Genomic DNA, 21,948 nt, shown 5'->3' with positions numbered 1-21,948 from the left:
GTGAGATAGGAGGTTGGGACAATAAAAATACTGTGGGAATAGGAGAACTTGAGTAGGGCCCTAAGTAGCGGGGTTTGAGTCACTGGGCAGGAAGAGAAAGCATTTCTAGCCGGAAGAGGTGCATGCAAAGGCAGAGAGTTTGAAACCAGGGTGAACTGCGACAGCATCACCCCCCGAAAGGCACTGAGGTTCATCGCATGCCTCTGGCTGGCTCCAGGTTCAAGTGTCTGCTCCACCAGCTGTCTGACCCTGGGAAAGCCATTTCACACATAGGGACACCAAAGGGTGACAAGGAGGAATACATCCTCAATAAATATTAGCTACTGTTGTTGTTTTAGAAATAAATCATTTTTAAGGTAGATAAATAAAATGTTGTATAGAGTGATTGTAACAGACTTCAGAATTTTTCATTTCTAAAGCATAGATGAAGCACATAGAAAACATAAGTTTCTAAGGCCATAAATCATCAGTCTTGGAATCTCTCTGCTGTCCGCCCACCTCTCATCTTAATTCTTTTTTTTTTTTTTTTTTTGCGGTAGGCGGGCTTCTCACTGTTGTGGCCTCTCCCGTTGCGAAGCACAGGCTCCGGACACACAGGCTCAGCGGCCATGGCTCACGGGCCCAGCCGCTCCGCAGCGTGTGGGATCTTCCCGGACCGGGGCACGAACCCGTGTCCCTTGCATCGGCAGGCGGACTCTCAACCACTGTGCCACCAGGGAAGCCCATCATCTCAATTCTTAATGTTACTTCTTCTTTATCACTTCTCAGTTCACTTGATAGGGATTATTTAAGTGTATACACACTTAAAGTCATAAAAGTAGGGGTTCTCAATTAATATACATAAATTCACAATATTTTTATCTACTTCAGTGTTCTAGGTCTTCATATTATAGCATATCTAATCTGTGTACAAAAGTCACCAAAATGATTTATTAACCCCACGAGAAAGTTAGGTAAACATATTTGGCTTCATTTACTTGCAGGAAATAAATTGAGACTTACAAACTATTATTCAATTGTTCATTCAAAATATTTACGAAGTTCTGTGCCAGGTACCGGATATCTGAACATATGAACACAGAATTTCAATTAGAAGATGCACCTACATGCTGAGCCAAAATAACAAAAATGAAGAATTATGGTTTTAGATAAATGTTCAAGGAGAGGGTTTGAGATAATAAAGTTGTCTTCTAAGGATTTAAGATGGAGAAATTAGTCACTTTTCTTTATTAGAACTCTATCAGACAAATATTCTATATATTTTGCTCCAATTTCCAGAATAAGACTTTTGCAGCCTTCAGTAGAATATCAGGTCAGTTCTCGTTAAGTAACAACAGTGTCAAATAATGGTAATAATATTGGGATACGAACTTTGACATCTGGAACTAAGTAGTAAAATCATTGGTACTGAAGATAGAAATAAGGAGGGTATTAAGCCATAAGCTTCACCTGGCATCTTTCATTAGAGTCTGAATAAAATTCTTCATTGGAATTTGCAACACTGCTTGTAGTTCATCTTATTACTTTTACAGGGGACAAACAGCCATGTAATTAGAGTGTATTTGCAGTATTACACGCGTATTTGTAGCCTGAAGATTAGCTACAAATTGGATGTTATCATTTAATGGCAAGTATAATTACCACGAAACTTGTTCTCTGCATCTAAGAGTTTACATTTCAGTGCTGCTACAACTACACAATTATTTTTCAGTTAGCTTATATCTGTAACTTATATAATTATTTAATAATTATATCCATAGAGGATGTAATAAGACCATTTAAAAGTCACTGTTAAAAAACCAAATCAGCTATACATAAAAAGCACACAATAAATATTTTATATTACGGCGCTTTCTATTTTTACACTAATTTCCAATTCAAGTTATCACAACCATATATCTAGTTTCTTGGGAACATGCACAAGTTGTGCCTTCAAGGACTTGCAACTTACTATAATAATAGTAGCACTGCCATATGTTTGTATAGCAGCACTTATTCTCAAAGTACCTTCTCGACGATTAAGCTTCATGCTATCCTATGGGGTTAGTAAGGAGAGGGGATTAAGAGCCTCTTTTTTTTTTTTTTTTTTGCGGTACGCGGGCCTCTCACTGTTGTGGCCTCTCCCGTTATGGAGCACAGGCTCCGGACGCGCAGGCTCAGCGGCCATGGCTCACGGGCCTAGCTGCTCTGCGGCATGTGGGATCCTCCCGGACCGGGACACAAATCCGTGTCCCCTGCATCGGCAGGCAGACCCTCAACCAGGGAAGGGAAGCCCTAAGAGCCTCTTTTAACCAGAAGGCAATTTGGGATACAGAGAAGTTACACTTAAAATCCTGGGAGAGAAACTGGCATTTATGAGTCATAGTGTCACCTGGCTATATGTTGTGGAAGTTAAACAATGACATGATCAGAGTTTAGAAATAATCCCTGAAACATTCATTCATTCACTCCTCCATCGATCCATTCATTCATTCACACTATAAATGCCAAGAGGTGTGCAATGGGGCTCACCCAGGGCAAAGCCGGCTTTGCTGGGGAAGCTGAGAAAGGAAGTCAGTCATCCAGTGTTCATACAAAAGGCAGAGGTTTCAGAAGGATAGGGGTTGAGAGGGAGTAGGAAGCCATTTCTGGAGGAAATGAAAGGAAGCAAATGTGGTACTGGATGAGGCACTGACATCTCTGGGCCAGTGGTGGGTTGGTAAATGTTTAACAATCAGCTCTCAGGGGATCAAAGTCCCAATTTGTAGCATTTGCTGATTTTCATAATGTAAATTATCCCACCAGAGCTGATTTCAAGCTACCTACGTGATGTCCCTGATTGTGGAATTGGGCAGAGACATTCAGTAGCACATCATTATATAGTATTTCCATCATACAGCTACAATATAGATGTAAACAGCCTCAAAGCATAGATCCTAGTAAAATGCAAAATTATTAGTTGGTGATGAATTTTGAGTATTATCCTTTTATAGCTCCTTTATTTTATTTTATTGAGGTATAGTTGATTTACAATATTATATAAGTTCCAGGTATACAACATAGTGATTCACAATTTTTAAATATTATATTCTATTTATAGATATTATAAAATATTGGCTCTATTGCCTGTGCTGTACAATATATATGTGTACTCATTTATTTTATGCATAGTAGTTTTTTTTTTTTTTTGCGGTACGCGGGCCTCTCACTGTTGTGGCCTCTCCCGTTGCGGAGCACAGGCTCCGGACGCGCAGGCTCAGCGGCCATGGCTCACGGGCCCAGCCGCTCCGCGGCATGTGGGATCCTCCCGGACCAGGGCACGAACCCACGTCCCCTGCAGCGACAGGCAGACTCTCCACCACTGCGCCACCAGGGAAGCCCATATGCATAGTAGTTTGTACCTCTTAATCCCCTGTCCCTATCTTGCCCCTGCCCCCTTTCCTCTCTCCATTGGTAACCACTAGTTTGTTCTCTATATCTGTTTCTGTTTTGTTATAGTCATTCTTTTGTTTTATTTTTTAGATTCGTCTTTATCTGTCTGCCGTATTTCACTGAACATAATACCTTCCTGGTCCATCCATGTTGTTGTAAATGGCAAAATTTCATTTGGTTTTATGGCTAATTCTTTAACCATTCATCTTTGATAGATACTTAGGTTGCTTCTATGTCTTGGCTATTGTAAATAATAATGCTATGGGTCTTATTACATTTGCTTACATATAGCTTCCAGAGTTTTTAATTGTACTTAGTGGGAGAAATAGAGAAAAGTATGTCTACTCCCTCTTCCTGGAAGTAGTAGTCCAACCTCAGTTTTAAAGATAATGTGCTATGGATATATTTTTAAAGGTTAAAGAAAAGTTTGCTCAATTTTTTGAGTAAGTAATCCTTAATTCTTTTGCCAATTGTGACAGTTTCAGATTATTTATCTTTAACGAAGAGAAAAAAGCAACTACCAAGACAACCAAAGACAAAATAACAGAAGGACTTCTAAAGTTCTAAGTTTCCATAGTAAAAATGTGATATAATTGTGTAAAAGTTTAGATAATAGCATATGGTGTTTTATCAACCAGAAAGACACTCATAAAGTACTTAGAAAATCCATTCCTTTGTGGCAATATTTGAAAATCATTGTGGGAATGATAGTCTGGCTTTCATCTACACATTTCAAAATAGCTTCTTTAGAGATTTAGCAACAAAACATTTGGGATTAGACAACTGGATTTAAATTCTGAGTTCTGCCAATTATTAGCTTTTCAACCTCAGGAGAGTTTTGACATCTTTCCTCCTCTGTAAATCAGGATGAGGGTGATTGTGAGGATTAACTGAGATAATATACAGTGGTCCTTCTGTATCCACTCAAGACTTGTTCCAGGACCCTCCCCCATATACCAAGATTAGTAGATGCTCCAGTCCCTTACAGACAATGGTGTAGTATTTGCATATAACCTATGCACATCTTCACGTATACTTTGTCATCTCAATATTACTTATACTATTTAATACAGTGCAAATGCTATGTAAATAGTTGTAAATACAATGTAAATGCTATGTAAGTAGTTGCTGGAGTGCTGAAAATTCAAGTTTTGCTTTTTGGAAATTTCTGGAATTTTTTTTCCAAATATTTTTGATCTGTGGTTGGTTGAATTTGAGGATGTAGAACCTGTGGATGTGGAGGGATGACTATATATACAACTCCTAACAATTTCCAGCCCATAGCAGCTACTATACAAATGGTAGATCCCTGTCTTTAACAGGATTAGGGTTTGCTAAAAAACAAGTCAACAAGCCCAAAATGGAGTTGCTTATGCTCAGCTGCATATCACCAAACTGAGACTTAATTTTGGCTATTCCAGAAATGGAATCTTAAACCAGTGAATCAGGAATTGCTTGATCAGTACTAGTTAGGTAATCTGCCTGATAGATTCCTAACATCCCCTTAGGAAAAGTAACCTTGCAATAACCAACCCGCTTTTTTGCGTAGTATAACTTTCTTGTACCTTGTTCCCTTCTGCCTATAAAAGTCTTTCATTTTGTACAGCTCCTCGGAGATCCTTTCTATGTGTAGATTAGATGCTGCTCAATTCAAACTGATTTTTGCTGAAATAAACTCTTAGAATTTTTAATATGCCTCAATTTATCTTTTACCAGGGCTCATGTTAATTCAGATGAATTACATCTCATAGTCCTAGGCAAGTGTCTTTGTAATCTGTCATTTTAGAATAAAATGTGCGTTGAGGAAATACCAAAGGAAATTGCTTAAAGAAATTAAAAACTTGGAAAGAGAGTATAGCCTACATAAAAAAAAAAGTCTGAGACTCACTATTTTAACACAATTTCATTAAATAACTACTCAGAGAAAATGAAAAAGGAGGCAAAGTTCTCCTGTTAGGTATCTATTGAGTTGGCCACATAGAAAACTTTAAAACAAAGAGCAGTAATTCTATTCCAACTTCCTTGTAAAACAATAACAATTCTTTACATTTGTATACTGTTTACTGTTGACAAAGAGCTTTCACATACATTATCTCATTTCACAGAGACTGGAAGGCACCTTTCCTGCTCTGATTGATGTTTATGAATGTACTACTTTCCCCTGGGCTGCAGTCATCAATAGTCAATGAGAAGAAAGGCTGGCTTTTTTGGAAACGCTTTGCTGCCCGGTAACTGCATTAACTCTGCTGTTGTTAAACAGAGTCATATATTAACTATGCCATGGGATACCATCCATATCAACTAATGAATATTTGAATCTTTGTTCTTTGTGGAGCAGTCTTTAGACCCATTCCTCTCTGCTTATCCTGTGCCCTCCCTCAGGAACCACATCCTCAGTGACGTTCTATCTGATGGCTCCAGCCATTTCAGAAAAACCTACACTGAAGATACTTAAGTCCTAAAGAAAAAATGCTGTACAAGGTACCTAAACTGGAAAGCTGCTATATGGAATGAGGATTATACTGTTCTAAGGCTAGAAAGTGATCCTATTTGTGGAGGTCGCGGGAAGACTTACCATAATAGGAGTTATGGTGTGCTAATACGGTCTCTGCCGACGGAAGTATTTAACACAAGTCTGGGAAGGGACAGAAATCTCTTAGAAGAACTTCCTGCACTGTTTGAGAATCTGGGGCAAAGGATTTCTAAGGTCTCTTCTGATGCTAGATTCTGTGCTCCTGCAATTCCTATTTATTCTCTGGTTGTTTTGGTCTATAAGGAAACACTCCTAAAATTCTGTGTATTTCTCTTGCTGCCAAGCAGTGTTCCACAGCCTACTGAAGCAAAACAAATAACACAAAAAACACATTATGCTTTCTAGGAAAACCAGTAGGAGCAGAGGTAGAATTGAAATGGGCAAAACAGTATCTCTGAACCAGGGACATCTTCAACTGTGATTTGTTTTAGGGTCATACAGGATTTCTACAGTCGTAATCATCATTTCAAATCTCCATGAATGATGATCTCTTGACATTTCTCCACCAAAATTCTGAAGCTTCAGCCCGAGTCTCAGGTTTCAACAGGCCAGTTTTGAGCAGCTGCTTTTTTTTTTAAACATCTTTATTGGAGTATAATTGCTTTACAATGGTGTGTTAGTTTTTGCTTTATAACAAAGTGAATCAGCTATACATATACACATATCCCCATATCTCCTCCCTCTTGCGTCTCCCTCCCACCCTCCCTATCCCACCCCTCTAGGTGGTCACAAAGCACCAAGCTGATCTCCCTGTGCTATGCGGCTACTTCCCACTAGCTATCTATTTTACATTTGGTAGTGTATATATGTCCATGCCACTCTCTCACTTCGTCCCAGCTTCCCCTTCCCCCTCCCCGTGTCCTCAAGTCCATTCTCTATGTCTGTATCTTTATTCCTGTCCTGCCCTTAAGTTCTTCAGAACCATTTTTTTTTTTTTTAGATTCCATATATATGTGTTAGCATACAGTATTTGTTTTTCTCTTTCTGACTTACTTCACTCTGTATGACAGACTCAAGGTCCATCCACCTCACTACAGATAACTCAATTTCATTTCTTTTTATGGATGAATAATAGTCCATTGTATGTATGTGCCACATCTTCTTTATCCATTCATCTGTCAATGGACACTTAGGTTGCTTCCATGTCCTGGCAATTGTAAAAAGAGCTGCAATGAACATTGTGGTACATGACTCTTTTTGAATTATGGTTTTCTCAGGGTATATTCCCAGTAGTGGGATTGCTGGGTTGAATGGTTGTTCTATTTTAGTTTTTTAAGGAAGCTCCATACTGTTCTCCACAGTGGCTGTATCAATTTACATTCCCACCAACAGTGCAAGGGGGTTCCCTTTTCTCCGCATCCTCTCCAGCATGTATTGTTTGTAGATTTCTTGATAATGGCCATTCTGACCGGTGTGAAGTGATACCTCACTGTAGCTTTGATTTGCATTTCTCTAATAATTGGCGATGTTGAGCATCCTTTCATGTGTTTGTTGGCAATCTGTATATGTTCTTTGGAAAATGTCTATTTAGGTCTTCTGCCAAACTTTGGATTGGGTTGTTTGTTTTTTTGATATTGAGCTGCATGAGCTGCTTGTAAATTTTGGAGATTAATCCTTTGTCAGTTGCTTTATTTGCAATTTTTTTCTCCCATTCTGAGGGTTGTCTTTTCATCTTGTTTATGGTTTCCTTTGCAAAAGCTTTTAAGTTTCATTAGGTTCCATTCATTTATTTTTGTTTTGATTTCCATTTCTCTAGGAAGTGGGTCAAAAATGGTCTTGTTGTGATTCACATCATAGAGTCTTCTGCCTATGTTTTCCTCTAAGAGTTTTATAATGTCTGGCCTTACATTTAGGTCTTTAATCCATTTTGAGTTTATTTTTGTGTATGGTGTAAGGGGGTGTTCTAATTTCATTCTTTTACATGTAGCTATGCAGTTTTCCCAGCACGACTTATTGAAGAGGCTGTCTTTTCTTCCTTGTATATTCTTGCCTCCTTTATCAAAAATAAGGTGACCATATGTGCGTGGGTTTATCTCTGGGCTTTCCTGTTCCATTGATCTATATTTCTATTTTTGTGACAGTACCATACTGTCTTGATTACTGTAGCTCTGTAGTATAGTCTGAAGTCTGGGAGCCTGATTCCTCCAGCTCCAGTTTTCTTTCTCAAAATTGCCTTGGCTATTCGAGGTCTTTTGTGTTTACATACAAATTGTGAAATTTTTTGTTCTAGTTCTGTGAAAAATGCCATTGGTAGTTTGATAGGGATTGTGTTGAATCTGTAGATTGCTTTGGGTAGTATAGTCGTTTTAACAATGTTGATTCTTTCAATCCAAGAACATGGTATATCTCTGTCTGTTTGTATCATCTTTAATTTCTTTCATCAGTGTCTTATAGTTTTCTGCATACAAGTTTTTTGTCTCCTTAGGTAGGTTTATTCCTAGGTATTTTATTCTTTTTGTTGCAATGGTAAATGGGAGTGTTTCATTCATTTCTCTTTCAGATTTTTCATCATTAGTGTATAGGAATGCAAGAGATTTCTGTGCATTTATTTTGTATCCTGCTACTTTACCAAATTCATTGATTAGCTCTAGTAGTTTTCTGGTAGCATCTGTAGGATTCTCTGTGGATAGTATCATGTCATCTGCAAACAGTTACATCTTTACTTTTTCTTTTCTCACTTGGATTCCTTTTATTTCTTTTTCTTCTCTGATTGCTGTGGCTAAAACTTCCAAAACTATGTTGAATAATAGTGGTTAGAGTGGACAACATTTTCTTGTCCCTGATCTTAGAGGAAATGGTTTCAGTTTTTCACCATTGAGAACGATGTTGGCTGTGGGTTTGTCATATATGGCCTTCATTATGCTGAGGTAAGTTCCCTCTATTTCTACTTTCTGGAGGGTTTCTATTGTAAATGGGTGTTGAATTTTGTCAAAAGCTTTTTCTGCATCTATTGAAATGATCATATGGTTTTACTCCTTCAATTTGTTAATATGGTTTATCACATTGATAGATTTGTGTATATTGAAGAATCCTTGCATTCCTGGGATAAACCTTACTTGATCATGTATGATTCTTTTAATGTGCTGTTGGATTCCGTTCACTAACATTTTATTGAGGATTTTTGCATCTATGTTCATCAGTGGTATTGACCTGTATTTTTCCTTCTTTGAGACATCTCTGTCTGGTTTTGTTATCAGGGTGATCGTGGCTTTCTACAATGAGTTTGGGAGTGTTCTTCCCTCTGCTATATTTTGGAAGAGTTTGAGAAGGATAGGTGTTAGCTCTTCTCTAAATGTTTGATAGAATTCACCTGTGAAGCTATCTGGTCCTGGGCTTTTGTTTGTTGGAAGATTTTTATTCACAGTCTCAATTTCAGTGCTTGTGATTTTTCTGTTTATATTTTCTATTTCTTCCTGGTTCATTCTCAGAGGGTTGTGCATTTCTAAGTATTTGTCCATTTTTTCCAGGTTGTCCATTTTATTGACATATAGTTGCTTGTAGTAATCTCTCATGATCCTTTGTATTTCTGCAGTGGCAGTTGTTACGTCCCCTTTTTCATTTCTAATTCTATTGATTTGAGTCTTCTCCCTTTTTTCTTGAGTCTGGCTAATGGGTTATCAATTTTGTTTACCTTCTCAAAGAACCAGCTTTTAGTTTTATTGATCTTTGATATTGTTTCCTTCATTTCTTTTTCATTTATTTCTAATCTGATATTTATGATTGCTTTCCTTCTGCTAACTTTAGGTGTTTTTGTTCTTCTTTCTCTAATTGCTTTAGGTGTAAGGTTAGGTTGTTTATTTGAGATGTTTCTTGTTTCTTAAGGTAGGATTGTATTGCTATAAACTTCCCTCTTAGAACTGCTTTTGCTGCATCCCATAGGTTTTGAGTCATCATGTTTTCATTATCATTTGTTTCTAGGTATTTTTAAATTTCCTCTTTAATTTCTTCAGTGGTCTCTTGGTTATTTAGTAGTGTATTGTTTAGCCTCCATGTGTTTGTATTTTTTTTTACAGTTTTTCCTGTAATTGATATCTAGTTTCATAGCTTTCTGGTCAGAAAAGTCACTTGATATGATTTCAAGTTTCTTAAATTTACCAAGGCTTGATTTGTGACCCAAGATATGATCTATTGTAGAGAATGTTCCATGAGCACTTGAGAAGAAAGTGTATTCTGTTGTTTTTGGATCGAATGTCTTATAAATATCAATTAACTCCACCTTGTTTAATGTGTCATTTAAAGCTTATGTTTCCTTATTTATTTTCATCTTGCATGATCTGTTCATTGGTGAAAGTGAGGTGTTAAAGTCTGTTACTATGATTGTGTTACTGTCGATTTCCCGTTTTATGGCTGTTAGCATTTGCCTTATGTATTGAGATGCTCCTATGTTGGGTGCATAAATATTTACAATTGTTATATCTTCTTCTTGGATTGATCCCTTGATCCTTATGTAGTGTTCTTCTTTGTCTCTTGTACTAGTCTTTATTTTACAGTCTATTTTGTCTGATATGAGAATTGCTACTCCAGATATATTTTGATTTCCATTTGCATGGAATATCTTTTTCCATCCCCTCACTTTCAGTCCGTATGTGTGCCTAGGTCTGAAGTGGGTCTCTTGTAGACAGAGTATATATGGGTCTTGTTTTTGTATCCATCAGCCAGTCTATGTCTTTTGGTTGGAGCATTTAATCCATTTACATTTAAGGTAGTTATCGATATGTATGTTCCTATTACCATTTTCTTAATTGTTTTGGGCTTGTTATTGGAGGACTTTTCCTTCCCTTGTGTTTCCTGCCTAGAGAAGTTCTTTTAGTATTTGTTGTAAAGCTGGTTTGCTGGTGCTGAATTCTCTTAGGTTTTGCTCATCTGTAAAGGTTTTAATTTCTCTGTCGAATCTGAATGAGATCCTTGCTGGGTTGAGTAATCTTGGTTGTGGATTTTTCCCTTTCATCACTTTCAGTATGTCCTGCCACTCCCTTCTGGCTTGCAGAGTTTCTGCTGAAAGGTCAGCTGTTAACCTTATGGGGATTCCATTGTATGTTATGTGTTGTTTTTCCCTTGCTGCTTTTAATATTTTTTCTTTGTATTTAATTTTGGACAGTTTGATTTATATATGTCTTGGCGTGTTTCTCCTTGGATTTATCCTTTATGGGACTCTGTGTGCTTCCTGGACTTGATTGACTATTTCTTTTCCCATATTAAGGAAGTTTTCAACTATAATCTCTTCAAATATTTTCTCAGACCCTTTCTTTTTCTCTTCTTCTGGGACCCCTATAATTCGAATGTTGGTGTGTTCAATGTTGCCCCAGATGTCTCTTGGACTGTCCTCAATTCTTTTCATTCTTTTTTCTTTATCCTGCTCTGTGGTAGTTATTTCCATTATTTTATCTTCCAGGTCACTTCTCTGTTCTTCTGCCTCAGCTATTCTGCTATTGTTTCCTTCTAGAGAATTTTTAATTTCATTTATTGTGTTGTTCATCATTGTTTGTTTGCTCTTTAGTTCTTCTAGGTCCTTATTAAACTTTTCTTGTATTTTCTCCATTCTATTTTCAAGATTTTGGATCATCTTTCTATCATTACTCTGAATTCTTTTTCTAGTACACTGCCTATCTCCTCTTCATTTGTTTGGTCTGGTGGGTTTTTACCTTGCTCCTTCATCTGCTGTGTGTTTCTCTGTCTTCTCATTTTGCTTAACTTACTGTGTTTGGGGGCTCCTCTTCACAGGCTGCAGGTTCGTAGTTCCTGTTGTTTTTGGTGTCTGCCCCCAGTGGCTAAGGTGGGTTCAGTGGACTCCCTGGTGGAGGGGACTGGTGCCTGTGTTCTAGCGGATGAGGCTAGATCTTGTCTTTCTGGTGGGCAAGACCACGTACTGTGGTGTGTTTTTGGGTGTCTGTGAACTTAGTATGATTTTAGGCAGCCACTCTGCTAAAGCGTGGGGTTGTGTTCCTGTGTTGCTAGTTGTTTGGCATAGGGTGTCCAGCACTGTAGCTTGCTGGTCATTGAGTGGAGCTGGATCTTAACGTTGAGATGGAGATCTCTGGGAGTGCTTTCATGGTTTGATATTACGTGGAGCTGGGAGGTCTCTGGTGGACCGATGTCCTGGACTCGGCTCTCCCACCTCAGAGGCACAGGCCTGACACCTGGCTGGAGCACCAAGACTCTGTCAGCCACACTTTTGGGAGGTCTTCTCCCAGTGTTCAGTAAGTGTTGTTCCACATGTAGATTATTTCTCTTTTTTTCTCTTTCTATCCCTCTGGGAGGGTAATGGGTTAAACAATTTGGCTTTTGAGCTATAAGAACAGCATAAAAATTTTGACTTGATAAACGATACTGAAAATCTACGTCAAAGTCTCGAAACATTGCAGCAAAAAAAAAAAAAAAAAAAAAAAAAAAAAAGCTGAGCAGCTTCTTTTATACCATGTAACACAGTCAGCCAATTTCCTATCTGAGGACAAGGGATTCTTGGCAACTGAGCCTCATCCACACCTTAAGATCTGTTACCTAGCCTACTTCCAGAAATTAGTTTCAGAATCTTTCATATCTGTTTTCTGTGGCAAGCGGCAGTAAACCAACCCCATATAACTAAAGGCTAAAAGGAAATCATCAACTTGCTACTGGGAAGTGCTGTGGTGGAGCTGACCTCAATCATAACTAGATACTTATATCTAGACTATAACCCAGTTATTCTGAAACAAAGTAGGTAGAGGGATTAGAGATAAAGAGGTTAGAGATAAGGGGATAATTTTTAATATTTGAAAACTAAACAAAGTTAAACATATTTCTATTTTCAGGAATAGCTATCACAATACTTCTGTATTTTTATCTCCCCTAATGTTCAGCTTAGTTCAATAAGCGTTTATCCCAGTTTATCTCCCTTGGAACTGATTGTTTAGGGTTTGCTTTCCCTGCTAGACTGGAAGCTCCTTGAAGTCAAGTCAGGTTTTGTCAATTGCTGGTGTGCCAGTGACATTAATATATAGACCTAGATCTACATATACATACTATTTGAATGAATGAATGAATGAATGAAAAGAGTGAAATCTAGCATAGCCTGTGTGAAAGAATATGGGCTCTAGAATCAGATAGATTGTCTCTCCAATTTGAGCTCTGCCATCTTTTAATATGGTGCAGAGTTAAATTATTTGACTTTTAAGCTTCACTTTCTCAATTGTAAAAATTGGATAATATTATTTTTCTGTCAGCATTGTGAGAATTAAGGATGATGTATTTAAAGTATCTGGTACTGGCAGAGGCTCAGTAAATGATGGTTACTCTTAGTGTTTTAACAAAAAATTCTGGACTAACTATTCAGGATACCAGATGAAACTATTGAGAGGGGTTTCTACTGAAACTATTGAAAGAAGTATGAGCAGATCACTTCGTTCGAAATGGTAATATAAATTTTAGAGGTGGGTACAGTGTGTAATGGGAACACAGGGAAGAGCCATGTGGCGAGCAGAGCTGCCATATTGTACAACTTCAGAAACTGCATACACATTACAGTCGGTATGAATAGAGGGCACTGCAGAGCTGCCATTCACAGCTTATGGGATGAACCGTATCAAACTGCTGATATTCAAGCATTATGACATAATAAAAATAAAAATGGGTATGTGCCCCCTGGAACTGAGTCACATGGAGTCCCTGCATGAGGAAAAGGGAAGAATCAGAGACTTTGTAGGGTCAGTCTTGTCCCTGATGAGCCATGGAACATGAGGAGGAGTCATTGTAGTGAAGAAGTGGGGAAGACATAGTCAGAGGTGTTGGCAGACACCAGGCAATAGAGGTTTTCAAAGCCTTCCGAGGAATGAGAGATTCGCCGGTTCTGAGCGTAGAGATTGAGGCAAAGTGAGAAGGACATAAAGCTGAAGAGGTAGGCAAGGTTGGGTTATTCAAAAGCTACAGAGACTATACAGCCTTGAAGCAAAATTACAAAGTGGCTATTTGGGAAGACATAAATTCTAGAATCTCAGAGAATCCTGTGGTAGTCAAATTAGATATCCCCTCCACCACAGCCTTCTCCAATTCTTCAGCCTAAATCAGGTTCGCCTTTCAGTCTCTGTCGTGGCACTTTATTCTTTTATTTCATAGCATGGCCACAGTTTGAAATTATAGAGTATATTTATTTGTGTATTTATTTGTTTATTTACTAGATTATAAACTACAGGAGGGCAGAAACCTTGTCCGATGTGTTTAAAATGATCTTCCAGCACAGTGCCTGGAACTGAGTAGGTAGGAGTTCAAAAAATATTGGTTGAAGCAATGGGTGGCTAATAAGTACAAGTTTTTCTAAGTCTGTTATCCCCATATCAAATTTTCCTGGCTTTACTTTAGAAAAGTCCATTTGAAGGAGCCTATAGGAGAACAACCCCCAGCACTTGTCCCAATTACCTAATCTACATGAAAGGGGGTCCTTTAGCTCAAGTACCAGATGTTTGAAGAGATGGCCTCCTTTTCTCCCAACTCCTGGGTCCTCTGGACCCACACCTCTGTGATGCCAGGTGACAAGTCAGGCTTGGCTGCATGCCAAAACCAAGAGATGCACAGAGAAGTGTTGCATATTTTTCTGAACAGACTAACTCAAGGCCTCTTAGCTGGAAATGAAGAGGTTTGAGTGTTGGGGGTAATAAATGAAAGAAGTATCTTCTTAAAATTTTACTAAACCCAAGGTCGTTCGTCATAGAGAGCCATCGGAGAGACATGTTAGTTACAAGAATGCATTTGGCAGGTGTTTGGATGTTGTAAGGACTTGAATTAGGCCTTGTATTACATCATTAGCCACCAAAGGGAGTGGTGGTGTCCCTGTTGTCTGGCTCTGGCTTATCAACATCACGTATCTCCTTGCTATACCACCGTGACTAGTTTTTCACCTTAAAATCGTTAAGATTAAACCAGAACATTTCCCTCATGTCTTGAAAACAGTCTTGAAAATCATGTTCAATTTACTTCAGTAGGAAAAGGGAAACAGGCTTGATTGAAGTACAAAGTATGACTCTCCCTATTCCCCTGAAATGCCTACCTGTCACTGTGATGCATGGGTATCATTTCTGTGTTTGTGGGTATTGTGGTTGGGGTAAGATTGGGACTTAAGTAAGATTCCCCTTGGGACATCCTTGAAGTTTATTAACTTCTAACTAGTGTTGTAAACCCAATGCCAGAATTTGGAGATCTTGGTTCTTCTGTTCATGGCGTTTTATTCACTGTGACGAATAAGCTTCCTAATAAATCCTTGCCAGACTTATACAAATATCTGGTTTCCCAAATTCTTTTTCAACTTACATAAACTATCGACTTGCATAACACATCAACTGCATTTTCCTCCTCTTAAATGTAGAAATCCAGTTTCAATGGGAAGATTTAATATTTGATATTAAATATGTGATCAAGTGAAAGATAAACTACTTAATTGTGTGGAGAGATAATATTCATTCAAATAAAAACACTCTGGAAGCCTGGTGTTGGTGATTTATGTGAGTATTTTGGGTCTAATCCTGGAACATTCACAATGTCTCCTTTTCTTCCCCCAAGACACAGTCCACTCGTTGTCTTGGGTATTTGAAACAAAACATTTAATGCTAATCTTAAAATTAGCAAAATCTCCATATTGAGCAAAGAGTTTGGAGAGGAACCTTATAGTTGAAACCTTTGATCATCCTTAAATATTGCTATTCATAAGAGGCATCCCATAAATGTTTCTTTAAAGGGGCTGCTTGTTTAGAGTTTCCGTGAAATTAGCTTTGGCTCTTATAGACCTAGGTTATGTTTGATGCTATATGAAGATATAATAGTGAGAAGCCAATTAGGTTTGGGAATGGAAATTCCTAAAATTGTTTAAAACAATGTTAGTTTGTGTCTGCAGAGTCCGTGGGGAGAGCATCATCGTCAATGTCAGCCAAACCAGAAATCCTGCTGGAAGATGCTACCAACGCAAACATTACCCTGGGCCAAAGACTATTGGGAGGTTTAAGTATTGGGGGAAAAGCCATTGCTTTATCAGGCGACTACATTAGTGGTAGCTGTTATATTAGTCACCTGCAAGAATTAAAGCAGCTACTTATGTAGTAAACTGAACAGTTGATAGTGATTTGGGCACCCAGAGAAGAAAGTTCACTAAGCAAACTTATAAAAAGCAGGCACTTTTCTCTAAGAATTCTCAGGCTACAGCCTCATCTCTGCCCTACAGACTACATGGGAAAGAGTAAAACCTCTGGTACAGGGTTTATTTGCAGAAGTATAAGAAGCTGTCAGACACCAGAAGAATTTCATCAGGAAGTTACTCAGTTAGCCCACGCTTCATTTACATTGAAGTTAATTGCAAGGTGCATTTCAACACACTACATGGAAGTATTTACTTTATTCCTGTGTTCTGAAAAGCTGCTGGTCTAAGAACTAACGCTACCTGTTGAGAAGGGAAGAAGCCAAAACTAAAGACTTTGTTTTCCTGCAGAAGGGTCTCAGGGATTCTGCAGCGTCTGCTTTACAAGAGGTTAAAAAGGTGGCTGGGAGGTTTATACCCTCAGAGTCTCTGAACTCAGCTGGGCGGTTCTACAGAGCTTGGACCCTTCCTTCCTCCGCTGTAGCTATAACCCTTGGAGAGAAGAGAAAATAGCCAGTGCTGATATGAAGGTAGGCGGGATTGTGAGGGGCACTTGGGGCGGGCAGAGCAATTAACTCTTTTCCTCAACTGTAGAGAACCAGGCTTCTCTTGATCTCACAGTAGACTACAGCCAGTGGCCGGGATTCTTTACAGTGAGTGAAATAGACAGTGATGCTACAATACCAAAGAGGAGACCCGCCCTGGTCCGGCGTTCATAGTGAGAGAACTTTCATAATGAGGCCTGTGGATAAAGGACTGAGATCCTTTACAGAGAAGGGAAGTGCAAATAGGGTGCGTCTGAGCTGATCTGTTAGAGTCACTTCACCTCTGAACAGGTTGGGAGCTTTCAAGCCCCTTGAAGTTTTAAAAAGGCACTGATTTCAGCATGAGATGTTTGCTGCACTGCGCTCAGCTGGAATGAAACGAAGGGGAGGAAAAGTAGCTTCTTTCTTGCATTCAGAAAGCAGAGGCCAATTGAATGGCTTCTACTCAAACTGATTGCGTTTGTAGTTTTTGAAAAAAAAAGAAAAAGCTAAGAAGTTTAAATCCTATTCACCAAGTTCACAAAAACAAAACCCGGTCACAGAAGGACTCTGAGAAGTGAACACATCCTTACAAGAGATGGACAATCTAAAACAAGCTTTATTAAATAAGTCCCTTTCACACCGGCTTCTTAGTATAACTCAGTAGCTCATACTTCTCTGCCTCATTTTAAGGGTTTTCTTTACCGTGGTCTAGTTTAAATCAAATGTTCAACACAATTTTCTAAGTTTACAAGGGTTTATTAATTCATTGAGTGGAAAACCAAAAGACTTTTTCTATGTTCTCTTTAAAGAATAGAATATATTCTGCACCTCCCTTCCACTTGGCAATGACTAGGGGCTCTATGACACGAAAGCCAACAAAAGTGCTGAAAAGTGAAATCTGGTTCTTTATGATTTGTTTGCTTACCCTGCTCATCTGACATCTTCACTCGGTCAAAATGCACAGGGCTCTTACTGGCCTCTCTTTCCCTTACGTAGCCTTTGCTTATGCAAGATGTTATACATTTATCCACCCACTTAATTCGTGCAATGCTTTAAAGCTTTTATTCAACTACCTGAATCTCCTTTACATCTGTCTGCTTTAGCATTCTCGGTCTTGGTCTGAAGGCCCCCAGAGGTCAGGAAATTGGATATTACCTCATTTTGTACAAGACACGGGGGAGTGCCGTCTCTGGCCCTCTGCCTCACAAATGCTTTTAGAGGATGATGACGTTGATGGGGGTGTGCCATCTCACCGGTATAAGGAAACTTGTAAGGAGTAGGTCAAGCGTGCAGGATATTATCTTTTGGAATTTACATTTAAGGTGATGCGCTGGACTGGCCAGTTCAGGCTGCTGAGGTGCTATACGGAATCTAGGAATAGTACTGTATTTAGTTAAGAGATCTGAAAGTGTCATTAGGCTGCTGAATCCACGGAGAGAGAAAAGTATCTTATTTTTTATCCCATATAAAATAAACTGGACACCCAAGCGTACTTTATAATATTTTTAACCTATTAGAGGTTTATGTTTTGTAAATTATATTTACACAGACTTTTGTAGTTAGTAGTTCATGACGTGTAAATGTGAACTGGTGGTGGTATCTCATTTTTATCTCCATTTCACAGATCAGGAAAAGTGCTTCCAAGAAACTGAATAAAGTTAGAAACATCCCATGCTAGACTCACCCTGTGAAGTAAGATTAGAAGTGAGATTACAACTCAAATTTCATAAACACTAAGTCACTAGTTAAATTATTGAATAGCAACCATGTCCTTGGTTGTTTTAGTTTTCTGTCCCCATCATCCTTGAGTTCTATTTAGATGATGCTAATATCTAATAAGCATTTTCTTGGGCATAGGCCGTGAGCCAGCTTGAAGAAAATAAAACACAGTTTTCCATAAATACTGGTAGATGGGCTGTGGGAGAGGCTACGTGCCTGTAATCTACTTCAGGAAATGTCTTTATAGTAAATAATGAACGGCTCAGAGTTTTGCAATTCGTATGATACTGAAAGATACAGTGATATAGGAACATTACCAGGTTCTTACCTGAGCCAGGTAAGACTTTCTTTTTCTTTTTTTGAAGTTGATGATAATTTTATTTATTTATTTATGGTTTAAGACATTTATTTGTGAAAATTGATTATAACATAAGCTGCTGCTTCTTGCTTCCTCCTTCTTTTCCCCTTATTCCTCCTCCTCCTTCATATTATTATTATTAAAATGATTGGATTTCAAGCTGAGGTTTAAAAGAAAACGTAGACATCTGCATCTCTAAATCTACTTTACAGAAGTACTTCCGTCTACAGCTCTTATTTGGCCCCAACTTGTGAAATTTAATTGTGTTCCCCTCAAGGAAAATGGTGAAGTTTGTTTTATGAGTTTGTTTCCTCAGTATTTTCTTTGTTCTAGTGATTATTCCAACTCCCAAATACTTTCATTGCTCCCACTAATTTGTACTTTTTGATTAAAGTCATTTAACAAGAGTGAAATCTCTGATTCTAAACATTTTACCTCAAATGTGTCATTTTTTTTCCCTCTGGTGGCAGAATATTTCTCCTACTCCTTTAGGCATCAAGAAGCAACATTAGGGCTTCCCTGGTGGCGCAGTGGTTGAGAGTCTGCCTGCCGATGCAGGGGACGCGGGTTCGTGCCCCGGTCCGGGAAGATCCCACATGCCGCGGAGCGGCTGGGCCCGTGAGCCATTGGCTGCTGAGCCTGCGCATCCGGAGCCTGTGCTCCGCAACCGGAAAGGCCACAACAGTGAGAGGCCCGTGTACCGCAAAAAAAAAAAAAAAAAAAAAAAAGAAGTAGCATTAAGTTGTGTCTTTGAGTTGGAGGTGGGAGAGGACAGTGGAAATAAAACCACATGTTTGAGCTTGAGGGTAAGTTAGATTGAACTTTCAGGCAAAACAGATGTGCATTGGTTGACGGGGCCTATCAGTGGGGAATCTCTAAGATTTCTATCTACCCTGCTGGCTCCTTGCCCTTGGGGTGGATGAATCCTAGGTTGGTTCCACTGAGCTGTCAAAGGGTGTGAATTTGGCAGGCTTCTTATCTTTTTGAGAACCATGGGTTTCTTTCTGCTGCCCTATGAAGTTAAATGGGAAGCCAGCTCGATGCCATGGAGTCCCTTGATGAGCACAAGACAGAGAAGGTAGCTGTGATCTTATAACCAAGACAGTTGGGAAATTCTTATGTCAAATTGTCTTTCAAGCCAACCACATTAGGAATATTTGATCAAATAATGATAAATACACCGGAAGCTCTGCACATAATGGTCAAACTGGATGTAAGAAAATGTCTTTAACCCCGATGGCATTCGCCCAAGAAGTCTGAAAGAATTGAAAAGGACTTTAGTATGAGGAAATGATAGCTGACACTTGATTGGAGATGATAAAATCATATACGGAAGATTCCCATTAATAATAAAATAAAAGAAAAAGAAAAATTCTTTTCCAATATTCTCTGCCCTTAGTGAATGACTATGTACTTTGAGGCATTAAATTTATCTTCGTGCTGTCTTTGAGATTTGGGTGTAGGGCTGACTCGAGTTGTCTAATTTATCTCACTGGATGGCTTCCAACATAAAACAAGATTCATCTATTTTTTAAAAAATTATTAAAAAAATTATTTTTAGCAAAGGAACACATGCACCTAGCTTAAAAAATCAAATATACTTCCGGGTTTAGATGACAGATTTAAACTTTTTGCAGAATTTTCCCCCTAATACCTAAGAAAAAAGCACAACTACATCATAGAAATCTTTTACCTGCATTATTCCAATAGCTTTTTTTTTTTTTTTTTTTGCGGTACACGGGCCTCTCACTGTTGTGGCCTCTCCCGTTGCGGAGCTCAGACTCAGCGGCCATGGTTCATGGGCCCAGCCGCTCCGCAGCATGTGGGATCTTCCCGGACCGGGGCACGAACCCGTGTCCCCTGCATCGGCAGGCAGACTCTCAACCACTGCGCCACCAGGGAAGCCCTCCAATAGCTTTTTAATTGGTCTTCCTTTTACCTTTGTCTACCTACACTGTGCTCTCAACAAACTAGCCAAAGTAATCCTTGTAAAATGTTAGATCACCCTCCTTGGCTGAAACCATGAAACTCAGAGCAAAAGCCTTTCAATGGCCTGCTGTGAATATCACAGACTGAATATCTAGCTCTCCATCACCTCTGTGGTCTTAGCACACACCACTTTCTGTTTCCCTCCCTCTATATTGGTTTCCTTACCTTCACTTTTCTTCGGACGTTCTCAAACGTGTTCTCATCTTAGGCCTTTGCATTGGCTGTTCCCTTTGGCTCTAACACTCTTCCCCTAGAGATCTGCAGAGCTCATTCCTTCAATTCATTGTTCATATATCACCTTCTAAATGAGGCCTTCCATGACTGCCTTGTTTAACACTGAAATTCGACCTTTCCACTCTCCCACTCCCGTGCCCCAATCTTCCTTACATTTCTCTAGTTTTCCTTTTATTCCCATAGCACTTGTCACTTCTGTCATACCATGCTACTGTGTAACTTACTTCTTTTTTACGTTTCCTGCTTACTCCTTGGCCCTCACCTGGTCCCATCCCCAACAAGCTCCATAGCTTCGTCTGGTTTGTTTAGAGGCATACCCAACAGCCTAGTGCTGGACACATAGAAGTTTAATAAATATTTGTTGAATTAATGAATATAGTACAAAGTAATTTCTCTTTTGTTAGAAAAAAATGAACATTTGGATTGAATATTCCAGGAATTTTGATATGGGATACTCAACACGGATACATATCCTAGTTAAGGTATTAAACTTCAAGGATTGAAAAAAAATCTTTAGGTATACAAGTAGATAAAGCAAATCACCTACTATGGTTTAAAAAGGAGTCAGATCTCAGACATCTTCATGGCAACATTCAATGCCAGATGATGATGGAGTTATTTCTATGAAGTTCTGAAGGAATGAAAGAAAGCTAAGATATCAGTAGAAAGAAAGGCAAGAGGCAGACATTCAAAAACATGAAAGAACCCATGGGATATGGCATTTTTGAATCTTTCATGAAAAAACTGCTTGACAATGAGTTCTAGCTAATTAAGAGATAAATCAAAATTAAAAACTTGGAAATTGAGAAGATGTGATAAAAAGGACTGATGGTGTTTGCATCTGTTTAAATATAGAATTAAAGACTAAACAACTGAGAGAATTATTTCTATAGAACAAAATGTGAATATTAATCAGAACAATGTAAAATTAGTAGTATAAAGATCATTGGAAAGCGTGGTGAAGGGATATACTCTCATATTTCTAAGCAAGAGTCTACTGATGTTGTCTAATATTGAAATATATAATAAAAACATTAGTGACCCCAACTCATTATTTTTCATATCCACTCCCCCACCCTTTCAA

Source organism: Grampus griseus (assembly GCF_964374135.1).
Source record: "Grampus griseus genome assembly, chromosome: 13".
NCBI classification, from domain to species: domain Eukaryota; kingdom Metazoa; phylum Chordata; class Mammalia; order Artiodactyla; family Delphinidae; genus Grampus; species Grampus griseus.
The sequence above is the reverse complement of the archived record's forward strand: the minus strand, read 5'-3'. Positions refer to the sequence as shown.